This window comes from Peromyscus californicus, unplaced genomic scaffold (assembly GCF_007827085.1).
Source record: "Peromyscus californicus insignis strain IS unplaced genomic scaffold, ASM782708v3 Scaffold_6__1_contigs__length_162567912, whole genome shotgun sequence".
Lineage (NCBI taxonomy): Eukaryota > Metazoa > Chordata > Mammalia > Rodentia > Cricetidae > Peromyscus > Peromyscus californicus.
In genome coordinates this window covers 73,343,968-73,369,224 of record NW_026294584.1, presented here as the reverse complement: position 1 = coordinate 73,369,224, position 25,257 = coordinate 73,343,968, and the positions used below count along the sequence as shown (strand labels likewise).

The 25,257-nt window shown below is 40.9% G+C and overlaps 1 pseudogene; it reads right to left on the bottom strand.

The window, feature by feature from the left end:
- Positions 1-2,946: 2,946 nt before the first annotated feature.
- Positions 2,947-19,218, bottom strand: LOC128099556 (phosphoglycerate mutase 1-like; annotated as a pseudogene).
- Positions 19,219-25,257: the final 6,039 nt, after the last annotated feature.

The following is a 25,257-nucleotide window of genomic DNA, read 5'->3' as shown; positions in this document are numbered from 1 at the left end:
TCCTTTCTTTCCCCTAACTGATTAAGTAAAGTCTATGTTCCCATATACTCTTGGCTGTGTGGCCTTTCTTAAGCCAGTCAAACTGACAAAACAAACCAGCTACTGTCTTTTCACCTTTCTTCACAATTTCTCATGGAGATGTGCATAGAAAGCGTAGTCAGTTAAAAGCCAAAAGTGGTACATCTCTCTTCCTCTACTCAGGAGAACTGGTTTGTTTCCCTTAGTTCCAGTTAAAAAGAAAATACTGGAAAAGGAGTTAGGCCCAACCTGAGTCAGGTGATCAAACCTTAATGGCTGGATGGCATCCAGGCCAGAAAATACAGGCATAGAAGACCAACTTGGGGGGTGGGACATTTGCAATGCCTCCTACATTCAGGTAATTGGAGATCTTGGGGCCTACATTTGAGCAGATAGCTACTATTATCAAAAAACAGTAATCTAGGTGAGAATAAACTCAAGTCAATCTAAGATATCCTGGGCAGGAATACAGATGCCACATTTTAGTCATATCAAGAAGACATTAGCTGGGCAGTGGTGGCGCACGCCTTTAATCCCAGCACTCGGGAGGCAAGAGGCAGGCGGATCTCTGTGAGTTCGAGGCCAGCCTGGTCTACAGAGCAAGATCCAGGAAAGGCGCAAAGCTACACAGAGAAACCCTGTCTCGAAAAACCAAAAAAAAAAAAAAAGAAGACATTATCAAATTTCTACATAAATGATAAGGAAATCAGAAGGGTGTTGGGCTAACTATAAAACAAAGAGAGAGAGAGATGTTCACAAAGTAAAATGGTAATTTTATCCTCCAATTCTGTGACTGACAATTGGTCATATAAGATATGAAAAGTAGCACACTTTTGGACATTCAAAGATCAGACTGAAAATGTATTGCTTTACATGTACCTTCTGAAAAAAATTAAAACTATTAGAGAAAATTGCATATTCAAGCATTCAAGTGACAACAATTATAAAGAATGAAAGATGATTAATATGCAACTGAGAGAAAAAATTGTCCAGAGACTTGGACAATGAAGCTAGTAAACCATGGTTAAGGTCAACAATTATTGTAAGTGTTGTGAAGTTTAGTGATGTTGATTGTGACGGTTATTCTTGGCTATCGACTAGAGTTCATCTAGAATGAACTAAAACCCAAGTGTCTGGGTACACCTGTGAGAAATTCTTTCTTTGTTGAATCATCTGAAATGGGAAGATCCATTTTTAATCCAGATCTTTTGGAGTAGGAAGATCCACCATTAATCTGGGCCACATTTGGTAGAAACCTATATAAAGAGCATGGAAGAAGGAAGCTTTCTCTCTTGACCTGCTTGCCCTCGCTCTTACTGACAAGGCCATTCCTTCACTGGCATTCAAGCCTGAAACTTCTTCAGGATTCCAGCATAAACTGAAGACCAGCTGAGACATCCAGCCTCATGGACTGAACAACTACTGAATTCTAGGACTTTGTGTTGGAAGACTGCCATTGTTGGACGAGCTGGACCACAGCCTGTAAGCCTAATAATAATTAAATTCTATCTGTTCTATTCTTCTTGAGAACCTGACTGGTAAATCAATAATCTAGGAACAAGCACGAAAATGTAAGTTAAATTGCATTTATTTCAGTTCATTTTTGTTGCTGCACCAGAATTCCTGAGAGGTGGATCTCTGCAAAGAAAGAGCTCTATCTGTCTCAACAGCCTCAAAAGCTTCAAAGTCCGAAATTGGGTAGCTGTATCTGATCAGTTTCTGATAAAGAGCTCTTGTTACCTTCAATTCACAGAAGAAACTGGAACAGCAAGTAAATGTGTGGGGGAAGAAAGGACAAGAAGTTAAAGGCCAAGACAGCTCACCCAGAAGAAAATTTACCACCTATGAGAGCAGACACCTTACAATCAGAACACACCTCCCAAAATATGCTGCCTTGGGGATCATGCTCCCTCCCCGCAGGGGATGGGTTCAAACCACAGCAACACTGAAACTACAAGTCCATATTCTACAAATCACCAGAATGAGTGTGAGTAGACAGCAAATAAAGGTAAATGCATACATTATAAAATCATTGATATTATTATTAGTGTGGGTATGTATGATAAATGTGCATACTGTGTGTGTGTGGTGTATGTAATGCTATATGTATATTCTTATAAGAGGAGCAGAAAAGGTGATTCAGTGTCTTCCTCTATTGTCTTTTGCCTTATTCTCTTGATACAATCTCTCTCTCTCTCTCTCTCTCTCTCTCTCTCTCTCTCTCTCTCTCTCTCTCTCTCTGTCTCTCTCTCTGTCTCTCTGTCTCTCTGTCTGTCTCTCTCTCTCTCTCTCTCTCTCTCTCTCTCTCTCTCTCTCTCTCTCTCTCTCTCTCGTCTCTCTCTCTCTCTCTCAGTATGACGCTCACAGTTTCAGCTAAGCTGATTGGCCACTGACTTCCTTGGACCCACCAGTCTCTGGTCCCAGTACTGGGGTTACAGGATTACACAGCTTTGCCCAGAATTTTTTTAAAGTGGATTTTAGAAATTTGAACTCAGGCAGGTCCACAGGCTCAGACAGCAAGTGCTCTTACCCACTGAGCCATCTTCCCATATTTATTATTTTTAATTTTTGAAGAAATATTTAATAGTATTTAGAAAAGCATTCTTAAATTCCGATTGTTCAAAAGCTAAGTTAAATTATAATATGTTTGCCATAAAACTAATTTAGCTGACTAGCCCTACTACCATAGTTCATTGTCAAATTTTAACGTTTGTTGGAACCAGGCATTCAACTAAGGCAGGGTGAGCAAAACAGAATTATACTCTTATGTTTACTTCAAATTTTGATATATAGTTTACTATGAGTTTTTGCATTAACTTGACCAATCTTTTGAAAAAGATGAAAAAAATTAACAAAACAGTAACAACACACATTTTTATTGATGTAGAAGCTGTGTGAGCTTTGATAGGTAAAACACACATATGAAAACCAGTAAGAAGAAAGCAGAGGAAGTGTAAACAGAAAAAACAAAAAGTCAGACTATTTCCAAAGGTGAAATAGATTTTAGTACATTCATACTTTTCAGTATTTCTTCTAAAGCCTATTCTATATCAAGGAGATAAAGAGATGGATGTTGCAAAGAAGTCCATAAATGAACAACAGACGAAAGTCAAGGAAATTTAAGGATATTCATTAGTTCCCATCTGTTAATGTAAAAGTAGCTCTCTCGGCTTCCAAAGGCCCTGGACAACTTCCCAGAAATAAATTAATTTTTGAGTTTCTGTCCAGCCTAACGGTGCTCAGGTAGGGTGATGCCTTCTTCATGGCCCTGGCCTCCAGCATGACCTTCCTCACGTAACTGACCAAGCTAGGGCCTCGTAAGGCTGTATCAGCGAGGATTCTTTTGGACCCCACAAGGAGAAGAACCACGGTGTTTTCATGTCCCAGCAAGCTGAACATTTTCTGGGCTTTGGAAATGTTCAGCCAATAGCTTGCCCTATAGACTAGACTGCAGGCTCCATGGTGATGGTGGCTGTGCTGCACAGGTTTTGAACCAGTGGCAGTTATTCATTGTTGAGTGATGCCAACGAGGTTCTCATCACAACTGTTCATGGCTTCTTTTCTATTTTTACTTCCGGGCTTCTTGGAAGCATTATTATAGCAACTTTAGCATCTATTTATAGTAGACAGGCCAAATGACTTCCATCAACTCATTTTAAAAATTCTTTTGGCAACTGCCATATTTAGAGCCAGCCCATCCAGTCAAAGACAAGCAAACAGAAAGGACAGTGGGCGCTGTGAATGTGATGGCATTGTGTGTCTATCCTTATCTAGGAATGAGCCCTGTCATCTGCCTATATCATTTCCTATCCTGCTAGCCAGGATGCCTTCTCCCATGTTGTGGTAGTAGCCCCAGGATATATGTGTGGCATTCAGTTAGCTGACATAATTTTGAGGGTTTTGTTATTCTCGAGATAGAGAAATAGACCCATGGTGTCCAGTAGCAATCTCTTCCCACACAACATGCAAACTCTCCACAGAAGGGGTAGGGTGGGCAAGTGTTGTCTCGGGAGGGCCCTCACCCTCACGTTTTGTACAGAGAGCTCCCTCATTGTGGCCTGTCCTTGTAACCTCCTGCGTCTCACTTCATGCCATTGTTCCCCTCATTCACATACCAGAACATTACTAGCTCTGGAGTCCAAGTGTGGCCTCTAATAGTCCTCGTGTACCCATCAGGGGAAGCTGGTACACTCCACCTTACCACCTGAAGTCTTCTTTCCAGAGAGCGACAGTGGTTCTGGGGTCTGAAGGCAGGCATGCTGTCTTAATAATGGAGATTCTGTAACTCAATTAGCCCGGGAGAAAAGTAATAAAGGAGAGGCAGCTGTCTGGCAAGCCTGAGCATCCTGCCTTAGGACGCCTCCAGCAATGAAAGCGGGGAAGGGGAAGGTAGCGGAGTTTGATGGTTTTCTGCTTCCTTTCTGCCTACCACTCATTTTATTCTCATACCAAACACCTAAATAGTTAATAGCATCAGTCTCCATCACTCTACCCCACCTTGAGTCCTTCAGAAAAATTACATGCCACAGTGGACTCTCATTTTATCCAACATTTAGTTTCCAAAACCAGCATTTGGAGTCACAATTGTTTATAGATAAAATTATCCTGGAAAAATCTACATGACCCTGAAGAGTAACATACAGATGTGATATCTGAACAAGAAACTGGGCAGCCACTTTTTCCTGTGTGATTAAATGAATGGCTACTTCCTGCACTGAGTACCCAATGAAGAAGTTGGTTTGGATGTGACAACTCTACCACATGAATACATTGTGTGTGTGTGTGTGTGTGTGTGTGTGTATTCAGAAACATTGTGCAGCATTGAATTAAAGTTAAATTTTACATGGCAACTGAGCATACGATATGGTTCCACAGTATTTCTTTTTATGAATATTTTATTTTTCTTATTAGCTAGCTCCATTCCCAATAGTTTATGGTTTCTGAGCCATTGTGAAGGAGCTGTTATTTGTTTTTCATTTCAATTTTTAGTAGTTATTGTTAGCAGATGGTAAAACTATTGATTCAGAAGTGCTTTGTGGTACTCCAACAGTTTAATAAATTCTGCTAGCTTTATTAATAACTTTGAAACAGACACTCTCGTGTTTTATAGGTACACGGCGGTAATCATTACCAACAGCCAGTCAGAGGTCCTCTGCTATTCCAACACTAGTCTGCTAGTTTTGTTTTTCTTGCTGTGTGCCATTTGCTTGAAACATCCCAGTGTTTCAAAATAAGGGTGAAAACGGGTGTCTCATTGTTCTTGATCTAACAGGAAATGCCTTGCTTAGCCTCTCGGTGTCAGAACTATCACTCTTAGTTTTGGATAAGCTGCCTTCACAATACTCTAGTACATGCCTCCATGCCCTTAATCGTACAAATCCAGTGCTCATCTGGAATCATTAGTGGGCACTTCCTATTTATAAAGCATGCAGAGATGGTTAGACAGTGTGCCCCAAGAACATACTGACTAAGTGAGAGTTACTATCATTCTCTTGCCATCTCTGAGAACATCCTCAGGTTATCTTTAATAATAAGAGATATGTTAAAGATACCCAAGACTCTAAAGTAGCATGGGTCTTACCAATTATGCCACATTCTTACTAGACTGTGATGGAAGGCTAATGTCAAAAAGATCTGGAAATATGGTTTGAGTGTCTTGGGGTGCAAAGTTATCTTAATCTCCTTCAAATTGCTAGTCATATGTCTTCCTAAAGCAAGGTCTGAAGGAATAAGTTTAAACCATTCAGTACTTAGCAGAATTACACTGCAACCAACAGAGCTCAAAACCTCTTTCATCAAGGTCAAATGCTTACATGGTGTCCTTTCTAGGTAAGGCTGTGTCTCTGAACCAATTACTTCTAAGTGCATCCAGTATGGGTTTTACTGTGCAAACACAGAACAGTGACCTTTCTGAGCAGTCGTTTTTCTTTTTTGTTTTAATATTGAACACAACTGTTATTATACTGATCTGGAAAAAAGGATTAGTACAGTTAGGCTCCAAATGAGCATGGAGTCCACGGTACAGTCAAGCAACTGGAGTATGACTCATGAGACAGCGAAAGACCCACATGAACATGATCAATGGGCATTTTGCTGCTGTGAAATAAAGCAGAGGGGTCATAAGATACATAACAGGAGGTAAATTTATCCCGTTTGGTATGAGGGACAGTTTATTTTCTGGTGTTCATGTGTGGTGCAATTTCAACCACTCTTAGAAACCTCACAGGAGTTTTGTGTAGTGATATGCTATGTAATATGTAATAGTAAATCTAAAATATAAACTTAATTCAGAATTGATCCCAGCCTTCTGGGGCTCCCCTCCTCTATGGCCAGGGAGGAAATAGTATTTCTCAAATTTCCATACAGGTTGTATTTAGCCTCCTCTGGAATGACCACAGTCCCAGCCACTCACTAACTGCAGAAGAGCATAGGACAGGCCCCAGGGACAAAATTGGGCTCTGGCTTCTCTTCATTGGTCATATTGTAACATGACTTCTCCATGACCTTTTCCAAGCAGGGTATTAGTAAACAAAGAGTGAAGAAAACCTGTAATTCTCTGGGATAAGAGGAGCCTTTCCTGGGCTTGGGCTAAGACCTTGTACCTCAGAGGTGTTATTCTGAATATGTTCTATGAAAGGAGTGTGTGCAAGGGATTAAAAAAAAAAGGTTCCACTGGTCCTCATCCATAGCTGAAACATGAGCACCTAAAGATATAGTCAGTGTAACAAGTGTTGGGGAAGAGTACAGGAGGCATGAACAGGCAGGGGAGGTGTTCTTGGGATAGAAGTCTATCTGCTCGTCTTCAGTTCTTGACTTTGCCCTCTATAGTCACAACTTCAATGGCTTTGTGCATGGGCTCTTCATCTCCAAAGAACTGCACAGGATTGATGGCCTTCAAGTTCTTGGGCAGTTCACAGACAATAGAAATACTGGTAAGCAAGTTCAGCTCCATTATGGCCACTTCTGGAAGACCATCTAGATCAGTGGTTCTCAAACTGGGGGCCATGACCCCTTTGACAACCCTCTATCTCCACAATTATTTACGTTATGATTCATAGAAGTAGCAAAATTACAGTTATGAAGTATGAATGAAAATAATGTTATGGATGGGGAGCCAGCATAACATGAGGAACTGTGTTAAAGGGTCGAAGCATTAGGAAGGTGGAGAACCACTGATCTAGGTGCTTGGCAATGCCTGTAAGGCTAGTACCATGAGTTGCAATCAAGACTCATTTCCCCTCCTTGATCTGGGGGTCAATTTCTTCACTCCAGAAGGACAGTGCTCTGGGGGTAATGTCCTGCAGACTCTCACAGAACAATGGCAGATCCTCAGTGAGGTCTGCATACTTCTGACCCTTTCTGATGTTACTGAAGACTAGATGATCAGTCTCCATGGAAGTGGTGGGAAGTCATTGCCTATCTCACCAAGCAGGTTCTGTCTTATTGAAGCCAGTCAGCCCCCCATAGTGCTGCTCACCATGGTGCCAGGTCTTCACCAATGACAGCTATACTTGCTCGACGGCATCCAGTAGTGTCCAGAAGTTTGGATGTCAAATTAACAGTCAGCATCTCCCAATGGCGGCACACAGTGCTTTGCCTCCTCATGGTGCGCAGGATCAGGTCATCATGGTAGAAGCTGCTGAAACAGGTCGCCACGTTCCAGATCCTCTCACTGGGCTGGATCACCAGCTTGTGGGTTGCAATGGCAACAGGCTGAGGATGCAGCGGTGACACTGTTTGAACAATAAAAAATACTGTGCATGGTAAATTTGGGATTTCATGAAAAAGGTAAGCGTACTTATCAATGGGTCACGTTGAATTCCATGTGCCACATGAATATTTAAGCTAAGATGCTAATAAACTAGATTCTAAAAAGAAAATACTACTTTATTTTCAGAAGCTCACTGAGAATGTGAAAATACTTATGGTTTCATAATGATAAAGTCTTTATAATTAGACTTATCAAACCTTAAAACATGAAAATCATATGGACATTTACCATGTAGATTGGATTCCCATATGTGAAAAAAAAATACTTTCTGGATGTTTCATTTATAAAATGAACAACTTCCAACTTAATTAAAATATACACTGATTGTCCTTTCTTTATTGAATTTAAATGTATGCATGCATATCTTACTAATACTTACTTTAAGGGCAATACCCCCATTGCTGTAACTGGCCCATTTTTTTTCTAGCAGTCATATCTTAGCTCCTTTGTATACAGTATTTGCCGTGTTATTCTAAGAAGAATATTAATGGAATGTATAATCTTAAACAGCAAAATGTTTAGCCTCTACACAAAAATTATCCTGTGTGAGTCAGTGTAAGTATTATTCAAGTTCTTCTAATTAAACCCTCTTTAAAGATTTCTCAGCCTCATTCCTGCTCTCTCAACCCCATCTGGGTAGTTTATCCCTTCTTGACAGCAATCCAAACAAAAGCCAATCATCAGCATGGCAAGTTGCTATTGACTTTGCACCTTCAAACCTTACATGTAGCATGTCAGGAGAACCAGAGCCATTAGCCCATCTTCATCACTAATGGCCACCACAAAGCCTAAGGAGGCAATCTGACAACAGCCATGAAAACATTTTCCACAACACCATCACCAAAAGAAAAGGAACACTACCAAATCAAGGAGTGCCTGGCTTCCCTGCCCAGGAAAACTATCCTCATGTGCTTTCCTTTCCCTGTTGCAAATCACATTTTTTCTTTTTTCTCAAACTTTTCCTAAGGTGGAGAATGTAAGGTGTGTTTCTCCATCACTAATGACTAAGTCGTTGGTGTGCTGCCCTTGTCTGTTTTAATACGGTGATCATGCATCGGGGTCTGGAGCCATGATGTTAGCTATGCCTACAGTGCTGAATGGACAGAGGAATCTGCTCACTGCTCTGAGACCAAAGCATAGTCTGGAATTGTAGTAGGCATTCAGTAGTCTTCTCAGCTAAGGTGTTCTCTTCCAAATATTCACTAAAGCAGTCATTTACTGTCTTCCACTTCTGTCAACTAACATGTTTTCATCTTCCGCTAATGTATGTTTTACCCAGTAATAGTCACTAAATATTTATTCTTCACTGCATTAGACTTTGGTGGCATTCCCTGTATATACAGATCTTCAAACCTGCTTCCATCTTAGGAGTATTACTAGAGCATGGTGAGGCTCACTCTTCCTTCCTCTTCTGTATGTCTACTGAGTACCAAAGCAAAAGGTTAGTAAAATTTGCTTTTTTTTGTCTTATGGTGGGTGACCTAAGTATATTGAATGAATATTAAATGAAAAGGACAGATTCAGAGTACAGTTTCATTTCTAGGTCTAGTTTTGATGTTAAAATTAATTTATTGATAGTAATTAGCAGGTTCTGATGGACTTTTTTACCCAAATAAACTGGAAAAGAATATATTTTGTTATTTGGGGGCTCTCTATTTACAACCTTATGACTTCAGATTGATATATTCTCTGTCAATTATATGTAATTCTTAGTAACCTACTCTAAGAGTATTTCTATTTTCATCCAATTTTTATCATCTACAGTGCAGAGAGAGAGAGAGAGAGAGAGAGAGAGAGAGAGAGAGAGAGAGAGAGAGAACAACTAAGTAACTTGTAAAGATGTACTAAGCAATGATTCTAGACAAGACAACAGACAGACCAGGACAGTGGTCATGGTGGGGAAGGGGCTTAAATAAAATAAGCCATGTGATCATCCCAGATGACTTATCAGAGGGTTGCCAGGCCAGGCCAGGATTCAGTAAGAGAAGCTGTGAGGAGCCAAAGTCTGCATTTCTTAAAGGCTATTATTAGTAGTTGGAAAGAAACAGGTTGCTGGTTGTCCTTAAGCTGCATGATTATCAGCACATACATGTGAAGAAACTGTCCACAGTTGTGGACAGGACTGTCTGATCAGGCATGGACAACCTGTGGCCCATGGGCCTCATGCAACCCAGGATAGCTATGAATACAGCCCAGCACATTTACAGACTACAGTGTCCTGTCTTGAAACCAGAAGGTTGGACCCTCTTAAATTAGAGAATTCAACAGGGAAATTTGAATTTCAGCTCTGCTATGTCCTAGTTGAGTGACATAGAGGAAATCCTATATTTTCTGATCCTCAACACATCAAAAAGTAAATACATAATACCGCAGACACCAGCGATGTTTGTGAAATTTAAAACAAAGTATATTAAATGCAGAGCACCAGGCTTAGTCAATGATAGGAGCTCAGTTTAAAAGAGTCCCCCCTCCCCACAACACACACAGGGGGGCACAGAGATGTTAGATATGGGAAGGTAGGGGCTGGATTTTGGTGTAGATGAAGTGCTTGTGTATAAAGTATTCCATACAAAATATGAACACATTCAAAGATTTAAATAATTTGCCTCCCCACCAGCCAGAAGGAAAAACCATGTAACTAGGGAAGCATTACATGCAGAAGCAGAAGACCACTGCCCCAGTAGTGCAAAGAAAATAATTTTGGTCTAAAAGTTGCTCCAGACCTATCTGGTAAAGCCCAAGCCATCTCAGAGTCATTTAACTGCATCCCAGAACAAAGCTAAAGGCTATTCATAGAAACCAGTGTCCACCATGATGGTTAATGTTTCCAGCTTGACAAAACCTAGGTTACAAAAAAAAAAAATGGGGGGGCATGTCTGTCATAGAGTTTCTAGGTGGAGTTGACTGGGGGCTGGAGTAGGGAGCCATTGCATAAATGAAAGGCCTGAACCAAATAGAAAGGAAAAACCAAGAACACTAACATTAATCTCTCTTTGTTTCCTGACTGTAGGCACAGTGAGGCAGATGCCTCCCACTTGAGCTGACATGTTTTCTCTGCCATGATGGGCTGTACCTTCAAACCACAAAACCAAGGTTTAAGTTACTTCTTGTTGGGTATCGGGTCACAGCAGTGAGAAAAGTAACTAAGACATTCATGAAACTAAACATCATATTATCAGGCATTCAGAAAAAAAGCTACTAGCCATCCAAAGGAGCAGGAAGATATTCTCTATACTAAGATACAAATTAACCAGTGAAAACAGATTCCAAAATGACACTGATGGCTGGAATAGAAACTGCCACAGTCATATTTCATACATACAAGAAATATGAAACATTTTAAGTAGAGACATGCAAGATGCTAAGACATAACAGGACTTTTAGGGATGAAAACTACAATGTCTATGAGGACAAATATATTCAATAGATAGATAGATAGATAGATAGATAGATAGATAGATAGATAGATAGATAGATAGACAGACAGACAAATAGAAAGCAAAACATCAACAAACAGGAGCTCAGAACGTCCAGTGGAAGTTGACTGGGGAGGCCCTGCTGAGGCAACCAGCTGGAGTTCAAGACTGAGCTTGAATGAGCTTCCCGTGACTGAACTTCCCACTTCTCTTTCTCACTGAAGACACTTTTCTGTCATGGAATAACAATGGTAACAGCTGTTGGGAATGGATTCCTGTCCAGCTGTTCTCAAGGACATGATGTTTTCACTCTTCAGCTGCTCTGATGTTCTCCATGTCACAGTCAGAGGGTCAGCCCGACCCCAGACAAGGGGTGTCAGGGGACACCTTGAAACAGATATGCCTGGCTCTGAAATGGGAGAGAACCATTCCTCTTCCACAGCCAGCCTTTCAGTGAACTCAAACAGCCCTTTAGACAGACGGAAAATTATTTTTAAAAATACCTGTTGGAAATCTGACACTGTCCATAAGAATAAAGATCAATGGATATGGTGAATATGTAGTCAATTTTTAAAAGAACTTAGGAAATGGATACTTTTTCATCTTTAAAAACAAGGTGAAATAGAAATTCTCTATTACATAACACCTCGGCTTTTTGTCTTTAAAACAGAACTGATTTTCTAAAACAAAGCCAATACTTGGAAGTATTTATAACATGCGTAGAGGGAAAACACGGAACAAAGATAGGACACAGGGCAAGAGAGGGAGATACGCACTACTGCCAAGTCCAGACACTGTGCACAAGGTGCTAAGATAGAATTCCAAGGTAGACTGTGATTCACACAATAAACACTAAAACCAAGTACGAATGTGTCGTCACAAATGAGCCAATAAATGAGTTTACATGGAGCTCTCGGAAATCAGTAACCCAAAAAAGGAAAGGAAGGTGGGAATGTGGAACAAAGGGCCATCTATTCTCCAGGAATATCTGAAGCACTGAGATGGAGACTGAGGTGTCTGCCATGCACTCTCTACTGTTCCCAAACACTGCAGACAGCCAACAGTAAGAGATGGTTTCCCAGCCCTGAAGCTGAGAAAGTGCTGCTGCTGCTGCTGCTGTTGTTTAATTGAATGTGGATTTTTTTTTCAAAATCCTTGAAAGGCTGAAAAAATAATTAAATGCTTCAATTTTCTAGAGCAAGCTTCTATTAATTTAATAATCTTAAAACAAAGCATGCCACAACCACCTTGCAAAAGGAGACTAGTTTTCTGTATTGTTTGATAAGGACACAGGTTCAGAGACTGTGAGACATGATTCGTGCAAATAGTGAATGCCACTTGCCAACAGATATGAGCCGCTTCTGCACAGGTTAACCTCTGCGTGGGTTAACCTCTGTGTGGGTTAACCTCTGTGTGGGTTAACCTCTGCGTGGGTTAACCTCTGTGTGGGTTAACCTCTGTGTGGGTTAACCTCTGTGTGGGTTAACCTCTGCGTGGGTTAACCTCTGCGTGGGTTAACCTCTGCGTGGGTTAACCTCTGCAACCAGGGAATTGTCAGTCAGAAGTGGCTGATTCCAAACACTATATTGTATGTATCCTAATGACTAATTCAAAACGGTTAGTAATTCCACTTGCATGCATTTGTTTTTCAACTTGGAGAAGAAAAGATAATGTAATATTGGCCAAAGGAATTTTTTCAATCAGATTGCCAGATGTGATGCTAACTTGGTAGAACAGAAAACTAGCACATCTTACTTCTAATAAATATGAATGGCAAAATGGCAGCCGTAAAATTCCTCAAGTTCTTCCAGACATCATCTCCGGAAAGAAGAGTTTTAGGACCACAAGCATTTGCCTTCCGATTTTAAGAAATCAAGACTCTTCGCTGAACAATAAAAGCAAATACTGACTTGGCTCTGGGAAGTTCCTATCCTGCGCAGCCTGATAAAATGCCACTATGTGTGAATTATTGTTGCTTTTATACCGTAGTCCTGTTTACTAAATAATGTGTTGTCAGTTGCTAACCTTGATCGCAAAACAATTTGTTAGTCTTCCCAACATACTTGAAGCTGATACTGAGACTGTTGCTGTTAATAAAAGCAGAGCAATCTAGTTCTAAGACACCCGAGGAATCAAGCTGGGAATCCTGGCGGGCTCCAAGTAGAGGCTGACAGGACTAGGTATTTGGGCCAGCAAGTGGGCTGTCTTATATTTGAACGCCTTCGTTGCTGAATCTTCTAGTCAAAGAAGTCTGAGCTAATGCAAAGACAAAGCAAGAGATGGTGTTTGTTTTCGTTTTTCGAGAGCCGGGTGCCTGGAGAACAGACACAATGCCGCTATGCCTCTGAAAACCTGAAGCTACAGGATGATTTTCAAAATTAAGGGCAGCTCACAGCTGAAAATTATACTTTTGGGCAAAGGGCCAATTCGGGATGCGTTTCCCTCTGGTTTGGAGTCCTGCCAAAGTCCCTGGGTCCCATTTGTTCAGTTTTATAGCAGCAAACAAAAAGGAAACAGGCGAGGCAGGAGCGAGCTCAAGAGCGGCTGTGCGGAAGTCAGCATTTAAGGTCTTGCTAAGAAGCGTGTTAACATGGAGAGCTGTGCCTGGAGAGCACGCGACACTGGGCACTCACTGGGACCAGGCACAATCACACGACACGCCTATGTGCAACGGGGTGTCCCAGAGCTGGGCTGCCCTGCCGAGCCCAGAAATCCCAGCCAAGAAGCACCTCGTTTTTGTCTTTCCCAGGAAAATCAAGGCTCCTTAAAAACAGCCTTACAAGATAACAAGACCTATTTCTAAAATAAATGCAGGATAGAATTTCCCTTGGTTCCCATATGAAAATACTTGTTTTCACCTTCCAATCACATCATGGCTAAAAAGCAAGGTAATTGGATTTGGCAGTTTTCACAAATAAAAGCACCCAAATAACAATATTAACACTACTATTTTTTTCAAGCTTCAGGGAAATATATATATATAATATATATATATATATTATATATATACATACCTACATATATATATATACATACCTATATATATATATATATATATATATACCCAATTTTTCATTATAAACTCAAACTGGGGAAATGAATTAAATGTATATTCTTCAATTTAAAAGGAGCTATTCATTTTTCAGTGCTACTGATTTGAAGGTAATTGACTGCAGAAGATATGAACAATAAGAAGATAATTCTGCATTGGCCACAGTTAGCATTTTAGAATATTAATAGCCCACATTTTATATATGATGTTTCAGATATAAACAATTACACAAAATATATTATGTTTTTTTCTATTTTCTATATTCAGGCTATACTAATATGGGTATAACATGCAGGCTGAATGTAAAACTGAAAGGATTAATTTGTGCAGAGAGTGTGGTGTTTGTTTTTTTTTTTTCTCTTAACTGTGCATTATGTGCAGCCTTCCAGGGGTCTGCTATTTCAGAGTAGGCAAAGAAAGAGCACATCAGGGCACACCTGTAATCCAGCTCTCAGGAGGGGCAGGCAGAAAAATCCAGAATTCAAGATCATCCATAGCTACATAGCTAATTCAATACCAGGTGGAGCTATGTGAGACCCTGTCTCAAAACATCAAAGACAGGGGCTGGAGAGGTGGCTCAGTGGTCAAGAGCACTTGTTGCTCGTGCAGAGGACCTGGGTTTGGTTCCATGTACCCACATGGTGACTCAAATCCATCTGTAACTCCAGTTCCAGGGATAGAATGTCCTCTGACCTCCATGGTTACCAGGCATGCATGGGGGGAACATACACATACATGTAGGCAAAACACACATACACGTAAAGATAAAATAAACAAATATTAACTGTAAACTAAAAAATAACAACAAACAAAAATCCTGAGAATCCCTGTTTGAATAGACCTTAAGTGGAATATGATACTATTTTATGCAAACATTTCTTTCTCTAGGCTCTAGATATGATTCTTATTGTTTATTTTTTAAGTGTGTGTGTGTGTGTGTGTGTGTGTGTGTGTGTGTGTGTGTGTGTGTATGTGTGTGTGTGTGTGTACGTGTGTGCAGGAGGCCAGAAGAGGATGTTGATTCCTTTTAGGCTGAAATAGTTTCAGGTGGTTGTAATATACCAGATGTGGGGGATGGGAACCAAACTTGGGTCCTCTGCAAGCAGTCCACACTATTAGCTGCTGAGCTGTCACTCCACACATGATTCTTGATGTAGGAAATCCAAATACAATTGATCTCGCAGTGTACTGCAGTTATTTAAAAGTCCTCGTCTCTGGATTATGCTCTTTAGCCTGCACTGAAGCTCCAGAGCCACCCGCTGGGCGACTGCTGGAAACTATTCCTTTCTATCTTAGGGTTTCTATTGCTGTGACAAAACACCATGACCAAGAAGGAAGTTGGGGAGGAAAGGGTCTGTTTGGCTTACACCTCCACATTGATGTTCATCATAGAAGGAAGTCAGGACAGGAACTCAAGCAGGTCAGAAACCAGAAAGCAGGAGCTGATGCAGAGGCCATGGAGGGGTGCTGCTTTCTGGCCTGCTCTACATGGCTTTCTAAACTACTCTCTTATAGAACCCAGGAGCACCAGGCCAGGTTTGACACCACCCACAATGGGTTGTGCCCTCCCCTGTCACTAATTAAGAAGATGCCCTACAGGATTTCCTCCAGCCAGTCTTGTGGAGGCATTTTCTTATTGGGCTTCCCTCTTCTCTGATGACTTCAGCTTGTGTCAAGTTGACAAAACTATCCAGCACACTTTCTGAGCCTAAACTGAGATTTAAAATTTTGTAAAGATTAAGTTCGATAGCTCCCAAACCCTAGAAATGTGACTGATCTCTAGTGTGTATTTATTTCATGGCATTTTTAAAAACATTTTATCGTTCCCACCTATTTCTCACTCCCAAAAAACCTCATCTAAATTTTAGTTTGGAATCATTTGTACCATAATTTGAGATAGAATGCCCATTTCCAAGTATCACTCTCATAACTCTGAGGGGTCCTTTAAATTCATTGGAGAAGAAGACTCAATTTAGGGTTCCCAGCCGAACTCAGTGTAAGTAGTAGATAGCTCCAGTTAGCACTGTCCTTAGGCAATTGTCCCCACTCTCTTAAGCATGAATATTTTCCAACGTTAAGTAGAACACTCATTGTTCTACTGAACTCTGATAGTATAAAGGTTAATATATTTCTACTCTAACTTGTTATATTATTTAACACATCAGTTCATTAACATATATTTTTAAAATCTAAAGAGATAAATATTTTTAACCTTGAGTAAAGAAATAAATATGTTTAACATAATTTAAATTATTTGCAGTATATATATATGTGTGTCAAATGTTACATGGGACTCTATTTGTATATATAATTTGTATGCTCTAATGTGTATTCATTAAATTTTTAAATAAGACTAAGCATGGTGTGGTCAGTGTTCTATTGCTGTGAAGACACACCATGACCACAGCAACTCTTACAACGCAAAGCATTTAACTGGGGCTGGCTTACAGTTTCAGAGGTTTAGTCCATTTTCATCATGGCAGAGAGCATGGTGGCAAGAAGAAAGACATGGTGCTGAGGAAGTAACTGAGAGTTCTACATCTAGATCTGCAGGCAGCAGGAAGAGAGAGCACTGGGCCTGGCTTTAGCTTCGGAAAACCCTAAAGCCCACCGCCAGTGATACACTTCCTCCAATAAGGCCACACCTACTCCAACAAGGCCATGCCTCCTAATCCCTCTCAAGTAGTGCCACTCCCAGACAATTAAACATTCAAATATATGAGTCTATGATGACCATTCGTATTTAACCATCACAATGTGTTAAGAAATAAATGAATATATTCATTCAAGGTGGGCTCATTAGTTACCCATAAAAAGTCTACGTCACTTAAAAGTCATGGTTGTTCTGCTTGCTATTGATACTACATCTATTTAATGTCATATCTATTTCATATTCATTGCATCAGCAAGACTTCAAAAAAGTGCTCACTAATAGTAACGAAGCATTTTGTCTTATTTTTATTTCAGTAAGAATGGCTCCACAGGCATTGAGTTGTTGCTTCTGAGTCTGTATTGTTGTTTGGGTGAAAGCATCTCCCATTCCTTCTAGTTTTCTGGGCAAATATTTCAATCAGAGGTAGATGGTAAACATCTTCATCTGCCTCTGTTACCCCTCCAGTGTGACACTTCCTTGCTGGCTTCTGTCTTCTATGGGGACTGAATGAATTAATAGATGCTTAACACTCATCTGTGGATTCTGTGGTGAAGCCTGCCTAACTATGCTGTCAATGATTTTGATGGCCAGTTCTATTCAGTATAGAAATATTTTACTGACAACCATTTGAATTGATGTTCTTATTTTCTTTCTTTCTTTCTTTCTTTCTTTCTTTCTTTCTTTCTTTCTTTCTTTCTTTCTTTCTTTCTTTTTTCCTTTCTCTTTCTTCCTTCCTTCCTTCCTTTCATTCTTTCTTCCCTTCTTTCTTTTTTTATTTATTTGGTTTTTTTAAAAAGGATTTCTCTGTGTAACTCTGGCTGTCCTGGAATTTGCCCTGTAGGTCAGACTGGCCTCAAACTCACAGAGATCTGTCTACCTATTTCTTAAGTGTAGTCATTTTATAGTTTTCATTTTTGTAAACTGTCACTGTCAGGATTTATATTAATGTTACACATCGTTTTGAAAGCAATGTAGAGAGAGAGTTTCACGTTCTTTCATGTGACCTGGATAAGACAAGGGACTCAGGGACAGCATTCTTCATAGGCTGTGCACAGCTCTGCACTGTGAGATTCTCAGCATCATTTGCTCACCATCAGTTGCTTTATTGTTATGTTCAGATCTTTTCCTGATGTTGTTCTTTCTCCTCCTCTTCAAATGTAAACTTTGCCATGTGGTTTTTGCTGTTGTTTTTAGCTTTCAAGGAATTTGTTTCCTCTTTTCCACTAGTCTGTGTTTTCTGCCTCATTCCAGTCAGCTTTTATTAGCTTTAATGCACCCATTATGTCCTTTCTCTGAGGTTTTCTTCTCTTTTAAAAGTGTTTAAGTTCCTTTCTTAGTCATTTATCTTCTTTTCTTCTGACCCCTGGTTATTGCACCCAATGCTTTCTTGGGCACCACATTGGTCCTTAGGTTTTGGATGAGGTCTTGAGAGAAGCTCCTGGCCTCTATGTGGCTGCAAGCATCTGTTTCTCTCCTGCTTTGGGCTGGTTATGATTTAGGTCATTGGGAGGTATAGGGCAGGACTTGTTTTATCATAGTTTTGTTGAATGAAACACACTTCTCTCTCTTGGACTTTATTCCACACCCCTCTGAAGCTTTCTTTGTCAGGTATCCAGCAACTCTGGCATCTCCAACATATTGGAGCCTCCAAAAGGATCCATGTTTCACCTTCATAGCTTCACACAATGACCTCTCTAGTCCTCCATGAAGGGACACCTTTGACATGTAACTAACCTCAGTGACTTTCCTTAGCCTTGAAGGAAAATTCCATAACCCCTTTCTTATATCCATGACTCTAAAACCAGAACCACATGACCAAATTCTAGTGCTTGATGGGACTAGAACTTGGACCACTTGTTCAATTACATTTGCATCAGCTTTCTGTTGTTAATGGTTTCCTTCACTGCTTTAGCTTTTCTTTCATTCCTCTCCACAGTTGGAAGTTTATCTAGGTGGGGTCCTGCCCTGAAGTCACCATTCCTTTTATTCCATTTAGCATTGGACTTTTCCTTAAACTTTTTATCTCTTTGTATTTGTATTTATCACTTTGTATTTCTCTTTGTCCAGCTTGCTCCTTTTCATTATAGATCTTCATGAGAGGGACCACTAATCACAATGTGACAGAGGCTGTCTTGAAATCTCCTCTGCCAACCTAAACTCTTCAATTTAGCCTCAGGAAGATTTTTAGGACAAGGGCAGAAAGCAGCCACATTCTTTGCCTAATATCACAAGGCCACTTACTAGTATTCTTCCCTTCTTGAGAATGACTGTCATAATCCACATCACTTTCAGCACAACAGCCTTCCATGCTCCTACGAGTATGGCCCATTAAGTTGTGCTTAAAGGTTTTAATCTCTTTTCTACTCCAAAGTCTCAAAGTCTTCCATATTCCTCTAACAAACAGCATGATCAAGCTTGTCACACAATACCCCTCTCCCTGGTAACAGCTTCTGCTTAGTCACTTCTGTTGCTATGAAGAGACACCATGATGAAGGCAATTATTATGAAAGAAAGCACTTAATTGGGGCCTGCTTACAGTTTCAGTGGGTTAGTCCATTATCATCATAGTGGGGGACATGGCAGCACACGCATAGACATGGTGCTGGAGAAGAAGCTGAGAGTTCTACAACCTGATCTGTAGGCAAAGAGAAAGATGCTGGGTCTAGCATGGGCTTTTGAAACCTCAAAGTTCACCTCTAGTGACACACTTCCTCCAACAAGACCACACCTCCTAATCCTTCTCAAATAGGTATACTTCCTGATGACTAAATACTCAAATATATGAGCTATAGGGGACATTCTTGTTCAAACTACCACAATTAGCCTAGCTGCCAGTGACTATAATAACCTGAGGCCCCATTAATTCAAGATGGCTGTGCAGCATGGTCCAGAAATAAAGCTGGTAGTTGTGACTGATATCAACAAGTTAACAGTTACTGCTGCATGACATAGCTTGCCCTGATGGGTACAACATCTACAACATCTTCTGAGCCAAAAATGAGTGTCTTGTCTTTGACAGGTTATGATCACTTAGTAGTCTGCAGCTATCATGATCTGTGGAATACTGTGATTGGTGATGATCCAAGATATATCCAGCCTCCTCCAATCCTCATTAACCCCATTCAACAAACATCATCACAAACTCAAGGATGTAGAAGTTCCCCTTGGTTTGACCCTACATTCTACCCCAAGTGAATACTACAGTGACCTTCACATTAAAATGGTCTAAATTTTAGTTGGCTTATTTGTAACTTTTTATTTCTATAAAAAAAATTAAATATGCAGCCAAATCACCAACACAATGAGTGAACAACACGGAAGTGTAAAGTTAGGATTTTAGAGCAAGCAAAATGATTTGGTACTTGCGTGACATGTATAAAGTCACACACTTTGAATTCAACTAATTCTAATGTATCTGGGACAAAAAAGAAAAACAGTGCAAGGTTATATTATCTTTTCTTGTGGAAAGGTGAGCACCATGACAAGTCTTTGTGAAGCGACCAGAGCAGTGAGGGCAAAGGATTCCATATACCAGAGACAGAATACAGCTATGGGGGAAGGAAACCCCAGCTTGCATTGTGTATCTATGGAATGGAAAGTATTTAGGATGGGCAAATTCTTCTAGTTGCCAGATTAAAGTGGTTGAGTCCCTACAAAAAGCTACAAGTATCCACAGCATGCTACAAAAAGTTCTCAATTTTATTTTAAATGTATAATTTATAGAGAAGCTAAATTTGTATCCATATTTCTTTTTGCCTTTTGTAATACAAAACTGATTCAGCAAATCAGGACATCTTTACATTAATGACAGCTGAGCATTAAAAAAAAAACCATGGAGTTCTGATCACAAAGGCTGATTATGTGTACACACAAACTACAGTGAATATAGCTTTACAGCCAGCATGCACAGTTTGTCCATAGTTGAACGGTGTGCACACTCGTGGAGTACTGTGGTTTTTTGTCTTCGTTATTGCTGTTTTACTTTTATTGATTCTTTTTTTTTTTTTTTTTTTTGGTTTTTCGAGACAGGGTTTCTCTGTGTAGCTTTGTGCCTTTCCTGGGACTCACTTGGTAGCCCAGGCTGGCCTCGAACTCACAGAGATCCGCCTGCCTCTGCCTCCCGAGTGCTGGGATTAGTGGATTTCACATCGTGCACTCTGGTCCACTTATCTCCACATCTTGACTTTGCCTTGCAACCCTTGCAACCCCCACCCCCAAAACAAAACCAAATTTAACCAAAAAAAAAAAAAAAAACAAAAATCAAACAAATCAAAGAAACAAAACAAAAACAAAGATAAAAACAACAAAAAGAAGAATCTTGTACTTGAAGCTGTGGTGTGGCCCATTGAGTCACACAGTCTACCCTTTAGTCTATTCATCTTTACTTCCAAGTGTTCATTGCCTGGTCAGGGGTCTGGCTCAAGGCCTCTAGTTTCTACTACACCACCAATAATGGACTCTCACTGGGGCTCCTCTTGGATTTCTGTTGTCCTGTGTTACAGATGCTGTTTTGGATCTGTGGGTTCATCCCCTTCACATACTCCAACAGTTCATAGATTCTGTGGATGTTGGGGTGGGCCAACTCATAGCCCTGGTTCTAGGCCTGGGTGGTAGGTAGCTGGGTTGGTCAGCTCTCTAGCTTTTCCTCATCATCACTACCTGGGGGAGCTCTCCAGCACTGCCTTGGCTAGCTCCCCAGGCCACGAACCACTCTACCTCTCCATCTCCCCCACCTCCCCACCCTGGTATTGTGCTGGACTGCACAATACCAGGGTCTCTTGATTGGATCACAGGTGACTCTTGCTTGAGTACTGCCTGTCTCAGCCACAGGGAATGGCATGGAGCTGTTGCCCTTTCTCTCTCTTGTGCTTGGGCCTAGAGACCTCCAGCAACAGTTGGTATGATGGTACTTGATCACCCGGTGCCTCTGGTGCTGGGGGTGGGGGAGGGGCGGGGAGGGTGCCAGTAATTGATTGTGACCACCCAAACCAAAAAGTCTGGGGGAGTGCCATCTGTGTCCTCTGCAGATTCAGGTCTGGGTGGAACCGGCAGCTCATAGTTGATTATGTCCCCTCCCAGACCAAAAATCTAGGGGGTAGCCAAATGTGTCCTCTATCTATTCAGGCCCCTAGAACTCTGTTTTAATGAAGCTGACTGACTCACTGCAAATACTGTTAGAAGATAATTTAAAGATGTTTTTATGTGGAAGATGTATTATTTTGAACAACTTAGAAATTAGAAACATTCTAAGAAATTAGTATGAAGAGAAAAATGAGACTAGGGGAACAGCTCCTCAGCAGAGTGCTTGCTTGATGTGTGTGAAGCCCTGGGTTCAACCACTAGTGTGAGAAAATGAAAAGAAAACCCACTAAAATATTGCAAAGGCATGAGAAAAACAGAAGAGTGATCATCAACAGAACACACAGAAAATGAAACAAAACACCTAAGTTCAACTCATGGCCATTTATTTATCCAACAAATGTTCCTGGTGCTAGTCTCTGCCAGGCAAAGTTCTGAGGTCTGAGGATATGAATTCATTCACGTTCTGAGAGGTAGGAAAAGGAACCGACAATCATGGAATCCTAGAATATATTGGAAGGAGTTAAGTTCTGTGGGGGAGCTGGAAGAAGAGGTGTCTGGAGAGGGATGCGGTTTGTCCCCAGCCTCCAGCACTGCCCTTGACATAGAGACGGTCAGTTCTACATTTGAAGGGCCTTAGCTTCTGCGTGAGTACCTGAGGCATAAGTGGGTTCCCTACACTAGTCTCATTGAGTACCACTGGATACCACTGAAGCACAGGCACAATACTCCTAACTCAGGATTGAACTAAACCCTTTTTGTATGTTTCCTGAAAACTGGCTTTGCCTTTATGCAGTGTTTTTTTTTTCACTCATTCCAGTACCTATACTCTGATGATTTGGGAAGAACCAATTTACTCCACTTTTAAGAGATTTGTTTGGACATCGGGATGGGCAAAAATGGCTCAGGCTGTCACTAACTGAATTTCTACCTCTTGGCTATGTTTGGTTCAGGTATGGCAAGCAAAGTAATAGAGGGAGTGCAGTGTAGTGACATTGTGTGTGCTCAATCTAGCTAGGTCTGCAGAGACCACATGTCAGGGAGTCAGTAAATCCCCATTCCTTCTTAAATAGCATATCTGTCTGCTTGCCTAGTAGGCACTTAGGAAATATCTTCAGAATAGGCAAGACAGATTGACAGGCAGTAAGTGTTGGGGACTCACTTAGAAAAAAGTCTTGGAGAAGGGTGTGCTGAACAGATCCCTAAGTAAGTCAGGCTAAAAACCACCCTAAGAACACTGCAAATGGGGAAGGGGGAGCTTCCAGTATTCAAGTGGGAAGCAAGTGAGAAAGCCAATATGGAGTGGAGTGGCAATACCACCTTCTGTGAGCCTGACTTCCCAAACAAATGGAACACATACAAAACCAGACAGAACTGAGCCATACACAACACAAATCAATGGTAGGACTAGATTTTTTTTTTTTTTTTTTTTTGAGACAGTTTCTCTCTGTAATAGCCCTGGCTGTCCTGGAACTGGCCTTGTAGACCAGGCTGGCCTGTAACTCATAGAGATCCTCTTGCCTCTCTCCCAAGTGCTGGGATTAAAAGCCACCTCTGCCTGCCAGGTAAGACTGTATTTGATGGCAGCTTTATGAGGAAATCCCACAGAAATGTCAACCACCTGGCTGTGTCCACAAGGCCGGTGGACTCTGCAGAGGCCTTCTGAGAGCGCCACCTGCCTGCTGGGTCACTGTCAGGACTTCCACCGCTTGTCCTTCTGCCATCAATTGGCAACTCAGAGTGTCTCACTGTTGTTGTTTTTGTTTTGTTTTGTTTTGTTTTTTTAACTTACCCTTTTGCTTTCTGGGAGTAGTGTGCTAGTCCTAAGGGAGTTTGCAGGGCCCTCCCTGCTTGGACCACTCTGAGGAAGAATGTACACAAGTGGTGTGCTGTAGAAACTGATGGGTTTTTGAGGGGAGGAAGAAAATGCACTCAGAGGAGGAACTACCCCAAGTTTCACACCATGTCTTTTGTGCTTAAAGATAAATTATAAAATATTCAGCAGTGGACCATTCCTGCTACCTCCTACAAACACATCAAGCGTACCGAAGCAAGACACAGACAGTTCTCCCTCCACCAACAGAACAGCCAGACCTCACTCCATGTGGGTAGTCACATCTGCTTGCTTGATTGATTACTGTTCCTTTTTTTTTTTATTAATTTGTGAATTTTGCTGAAAGATGTGGGGGAATTGGTTAAGCAGATAATGGCTTCCTTAGAAATAGTGGACCAGAGATACAGACCCAACTTAGGCATCCATTGAAAACATGAACAGATATTGAAAAAATGTGGTGTATATACACAATGGAATATTATTCAGCCGTGAAAAGAAATTAAATTCTGAGGTTTGCAGGATCACAGACAAACCCAGAGGTCATTGTGTTAAGAGAAATAAATCAGCCACAGGAAGACAAAAACAGGTGTTCTCACTTCTACGTGCAAGAGGTGATAACAGAAGTGGAAAGGAGGATACTGGTTACCAGAGCAATGGGAGGATGCTAGAGAGCCTGGAAAGAAGACCGTTACGAGGTACAGGTGTACAATAGGGAAAGAGAACTAAGTTCTAATGTTCTATTGCACATAGTATAAGGACAACCAACAGCATTAGCTGTGTATTTCAAAGCAACTAGTAGGCGAGATTTTTAATATTATCAGTGCAAAGATACAAAGACTGAGGTGAAGATTGTCTACCAATTGCCTTAATGTGATCACTGGACCTTGTACACATGTGCTGAGGTATCAGCATGCACCCTTACATATGTACAGCTGTTATGTGTCAAATGAAATTAAAATATCTGAAATGGTGACATCACCATGTAAAGGTCAAGAGTTGAAATTTAAATTAGTATATTCTTCTGAACACCAGAAAGTTTACTCTAATAGATATTGCAAACTAATTCTATATATTGATCTATTGTGTTTCCCAATGTGGTGACTAGCTTGTCCCCATAATCAGATGCATTTGGAAGCCTCTGAGTTACACAACGTGAAATGTCGCATATTCCATGGCTGAAGACTGCCATTCCTCACCAGGCCCATGCATATACCACAGAGAACTCGGAAAGGAGGTACTGCTTCAGTTCTGCTCTTCAGCCCTGCACCAGAAATTTCCAGGAAGATTTGGGGGGGGGGGAGTAAAAGAAATAAAAGGAGCCAGTGGGGAAAGGAGGAGGCAATTCTGTGCTTGTCAGAGGCTACACAATCCTGTATATAAAAATTCATGAAATCTGGAAGACAATTCTTAACACTAACAAATTCAGCAAATTCC